Source organism: Dermacentor variabilis, chromosome 6 (assembly GCF_050947875.1).
Source record: "Dermacentor variabilis isolate Ectoservices chromosome 6, ASM5094787v1, whole genome shotgun sequence".
NCBI classification, from domain to species: Eukaryota; Metazoa; Arthropoda; class Arachnida; order Ixodida; family Ixodidae; genus Dermacentor; species Dermacentor variabilis.
The window spans coordinates 11,229,813-11,235,007 of NC_134573.1; the positions used below are offsets into that span (position 1 = coordinate 11,229,813).

At 39.5% G+C, this 5,195-nt stretch overlaps 1 non-coding gene across 1 annotated transcript; it reads right to left on the reverse strand.

Annotated features, from left to right (window-relative positions):
- Positions 1–3,752: 3,752 nt before the first annotated feature.
- On the reverse strand, positions 3,753–3,825 carry TRNAS-UGA (transfer RNA serine (anticodon UGA)). The gene has a single exon. It is a non-coding gene; the product is annotated as a tRNA-Ser (tRNA).
- Positions 3,826–5,195: the final 1,370 nt, after the last annotated feature.

Genomic DNA, 5,195 nt, shown 5'->3' on the forward strand with positions numbered 1-5,195 from the left:
TCAGTAGTAAAGCTAAAAAGGCTAAGCTCACCACATCATCCATTGGATATTCGCGAAACAATGATTCCTCGTTTTTCGTGAATGATCACCTCACGCCAGAGAGCAAGCGACTTTTCGCGCAAGCTCTCGAATTGAAGACTAAAGGATGGCGATTCCTCTGGACTGAAAACTGCGCAATCAAAGCTAGAAAGACTAAGAATAGCCGCGTTTATCGCATCTCAGGCGTAAGCGATCTGGCTATCTTTACATAATCAGTGCGCCTGCACTCCCGTTTTTCCGAAGTAAATCCTCACCATGAATAGAGGCATGTTTTCATGTGATCAGGTGAAAACGTGGTTACACGACAAATCGCCCAAATTTTCGTTCATTCACTGCAATATTCGAAGTCTGCGCAAACATCATGATGACCTTTTGAACTTTCTTACTTTACTTAACCATAATTTTTCGTTAATATGCCTGTCTGAAACATGGCAGCACCGGTAGATGGCAATCTATTTGGTCTGCCAGGATATACCAGTGAATATAGTTACCGTGGGGTTCAGCGAAGTGGCGGATCTGCCATTTTTGTGAATTCGTCGATTTCGTACACTCGTCGTTATGATCTTTCGTTCCGCAATTTGTTGTGCGAGTCTGTCTGGCTGGAGTTCAACTGGAATGTCCTGTCCCTCAATAACCGCAATACAATCCTGGTGTCCGTTTATCGTTCCCCGTCATCGTCCTATTCGGACTTTTGTTCGCAGCTAGAAGAAATACTCAGCGTCTTAACCAATGAACACAAGAACATCATCATTTGTGGGGACATTAACATCAACATACTTAATCCCAACTGTCAGTCATGCTCTGATTATACCAACTGCTTATTTAGCTACGGTTTCTCTTCCTTAATCGATGTTCCAACTAGGTGCGACACTTCTGGTTCTTGCACATTGATAGATCATATATTTTCCTCATCATCTTCCGATTATACCACTGGAGCAATAGATTATTCCATTACTGACCACTATCCTCTGTTCTTCCTTCTGGGTGTCGCAAAACGTACGCAGTGTCACCAATATTCCAAAAATTCTTTCAATGAAACGTCATTTATACAGAAGGTACAAGGCACTTGTTGGGAGAGCGTTTTTCAGTAGAACTGTCCTGACAGGGCGTACTCGATATTTTTATCAACAATAACAAACTATATCAATGAGTGCACAACTCATGTGTCCTTACAGCAAAGATTCTCGTCTCCCAGAAATCCATGGATTACAAATGCGTAGCTGCGCTCTATAACAAAAAAGAATAATCTTCTGAAAAAGGTGAGACTGCAGCCGTTCAACACAGCTTTGCGAACTAAATTTAAGAATTATAGCAATATCCTTTCTGGTATCCTTAAACGCGCAAAACGGGACTATTATGAAAGACGGATAATTCAGAACGGAATGAATACCAGGCGTAATTGGGAGCTTATTAAAGAATTTCTTAATATTACAGAGTCTAACACGGGCATTAAAAAGATAATTTACGACAACGAGGAATGCACAACCGAGGCTGACATATCAAATGCTTTTAGTGATCATTTTGCCACTTGCCAGAACACGCTATCCCATAGTGGTTTACGCCATCTCCCACGTTGCCTTCAGTCATTTTTCCTTCGACCGGTTTCTTCCGAAGAAGTTTTAAAGGTAATTTCTTCCCTTAATGTCACTGGACCTGGCCTAGATTCTATTCAGCCTTCTAGAATAAAACTGGTTGCGGCAGACATATCATTTGTTTTTGCAGATATAGTTAACAAAATTTTTAGCACAGGCATATTTCCTGATTTGATGAAACATGGTAAAGTAATCCCTGTGTTCAAAAAGGGTTCTCATGAAAACATTTATAACTACCACCCAATTCGCATTTTGCCGTTTTTTAGTAAGGCCATTGAAAAACTCAATAAATCTCAATAAACTGAATCTTCTTTCTCCATTCCAATTTGGTTTTCGGCAGAATTATTCGACGGAATTGGCATTAATTAACTTCACGGATAACATTAAACGCTTTATTGTCGGAGGGTTTGTTGCAGGAGCCATATTCATCGATCTAACAAAAGCCTTTGACACTCTAGATCATTCTATTTTTTTGTATAAGCTCGAATATTTCGGTATTACTGGCGCACCTTTAAATCTTATTCGTAGCTGCTTGTCTAACATGCTTCAAGTAGTGTATCTTAATGGCCAATTCTCTTCTACTAAAGTAATTGACTGTGGCGTTCCCCAAGGCTCTATACTAGGCCCATTGCTGTTCTTATTATTTATAAATGATCTACCTAATGTACTTACCTATCGTAACTGTTTGCTATATGCTGATGACACTACCATCTACTCATCACACAAATCGCTTACCGCACTTCAAGACACACTTAACACTGATCTTAACAATGTGTATTCCTGGTGCACTGGTAATAAACTTCAAATCAATCGTTTAAAAACAACCTTTGTACTATTTCATAATCCACAAACGCCGATTTCTTCTCCAATAACTGTCTCGTTAAATACTTATGTTATACCGACATCTGATACTGTTAAATTTCTGGGTATTACTGTCGACAAACACCTTCAGTTCAATAGCCATGCCAACTCGCTAATAAAAAAGATTTCATTTGGCATCCGCATTATCATTAAAACACGCGCATTCTTCCACCCTCACATTATTAGATCGTTGTATCATGCTTATATTAACAGTCATTTATCATACTGTTTATCTTCATGGGGTAATACATATGCCATTCATCTCAAACCACTTCAACGTCTTCAAAATCAGGCAATAAAATTAATGACCTTTAGCTCATTCCGCTGCCATTCTTTACCTATCTATCAACGTCTTAACGTTTTACCCATTCAACAGCTGTTCTATCATAAGTTTTCGCTCATTACGTTTCGTCTCTTTCATCGTGAAATAACCTTAGACAGTCTTCCTTTTGATAACCTCATGAACAAAAATAATACTAGGTTTCCACAACGCAATAACCTTCTATTACCTAAAATCAGATCCAACTATGGTAAACTTACACTCTGTTTCTATGGTATTTCACTTTGGAATTGCTTCCCTGTTAATATTAAGCCATCTCTTTCATTGCAGTTTTTTAAACACAATATGAAAAGAGTACTGTTAGCAAAACCATCTTTTCATTTGTCATAAATACATTTTCATATTTATTACATTTTCTTTACATTCCTCCTATTATTGTATCGTTAGGCTTCATATTTCTGTAAAGCACTTTGTATTTTTCTTTGTTCGTAATATGCTGAAGAGCCAAATTTTTGTTAAATTACTAGATATTCCTGCTTATGATTATTTATTGTGATATTACTGTATAACGCTGTTTTTAATATATATCTAATTGTCTTCTATTTATTTGCACTTGTTCCCTACGAATTGTATTTCTTGACGCGCTTTTTGTTTTGTTTGTTTGTTCGCCCTCTACTTGCTGCTCTAATACTCTTATGCACCGACTAAAGATAGAAGGTCCCCCTGGCAGTTTCTCACTCTGGGACCTCCTGATGCTGTATATAATATGTAAGCCCGTTTCTTGTACATGCAATAACAATAAACTTCACGCAATTTTAGACTGACGCTCGATCGCCGACTGCATCTTTCTAGATTTCGCGAATCATAAGAAGCCAACAAACACTGACACCAAGGACAACACAGGGGAAATTACGTGTGCCTAATAAATGAAATAAAGTCATGATAAATTAATGTAAATTAAAGTGGATGAAGAAACAACTTGCCGCAGGTGGGAACCGAACCCACAACCTTCGCATTTCACGTCCGATGCTCTACCAATTGAGCTACCGCGGCGCTGTTTCCCCATCCACTTTCTTGGGTATTTATGTGTCCTAGTAGAACCCTGGGAGTGTTAGCCAGCGCCAACACTCACAGACCTTGGCGGCGGACGTGCAACGTCCTTTTTGCCGCAGGCGTCACGAGAACGCGATCTTTTTTGGGCGAAGGCAACTGGTCAATAAACCCACATATGCTATCTGAAGGCATCAATGTAGCTGGATTCGAGACCCTCGTTATGTAATAAACGAGAAGAAAGGAGATTAAACGAGGGTCCCGATTTTTATTAGTCAAATCATAAGAAGCCAACAAACACTGACACCAAGGACAACATAGGGGAAATTACTTGTGCTTAATAAATGAAATAAAGGAACGATAAATTAATGTAAATTAAAATGGATGAAAAAACAACTTGCCGCAGGTGGCAACTGAACCCCCAACCTTCGCATTTCGCGTGCGATGCTCTACCAATTGAGCTACCGCGGCGCTGTTTCCCCATCCACTTTCTTGCGTATTTATGTGTCCTAGTAGAACCCTGGGAGTGTTAGCCAGCGCCACCACTTACAGACCTTGCGGCGGACGTGGAATGTCCGCGTCCGCCGCAAGGTCTGTGAGTGGTGGTGTTTTTTCATCCACTTTAATTTACATTAATTTATCGTTCCTTTATTTCATTTATTAAGCACAAGTTATTTCCCCTATGTTGTCCTTGCTGTCAGTGTTTGTTGGCTTCTTATGATTTGACTAATAAAAATCGAGCCCCTCGGTTAATCCCCTTTCTTCTTGTAGATTTCGCGAAGGCATTTAATAAGGTTTCCCATCATCTCTAGTTACTAAAGCTGCGCATGGTAGGATTAGACAATAACATTCTAAAATGGCTTCAAGTGTTCCTTACCCATCGTCAGCAATTTGTTTCCGTCAAGAATGTTAATTCCACCGTTCGCCCTGTTCTTTCCAGTGTGCCCCAAGGCATCGTCTTGGGGCCCCTGCTTTTTCTTATATTTATCAATGACTTACCCAGTAACCTTTCTTCTTCTGTACATCTTTTTGCCAATGACAGCGTCCTTTTTCGGGATATAACAAATGATAGTGATAAGCACATGATTCAGCCTGACCTTAACGCTATCTCAACGTTGGTGCAAAACTTGGAATATGACTTTAAATGCTGAAAAGTGCAAACTTATCCGCATCTCTCGTGTTAATAGTGAATTGCCAGTATATACTTTTAATGGTGTGTTGCTTCATCCTGTTAAAGATACAAGTACCTCGGAATTCATATTACGTCTAACCTTAGCTGGCATGCGCACATTGAGCACATCACTAACAAAGCTAATCGCATGCTCGGATATCTGAAACGCAACTTTCACGCAGCCCCAACTAGCATCAAACTT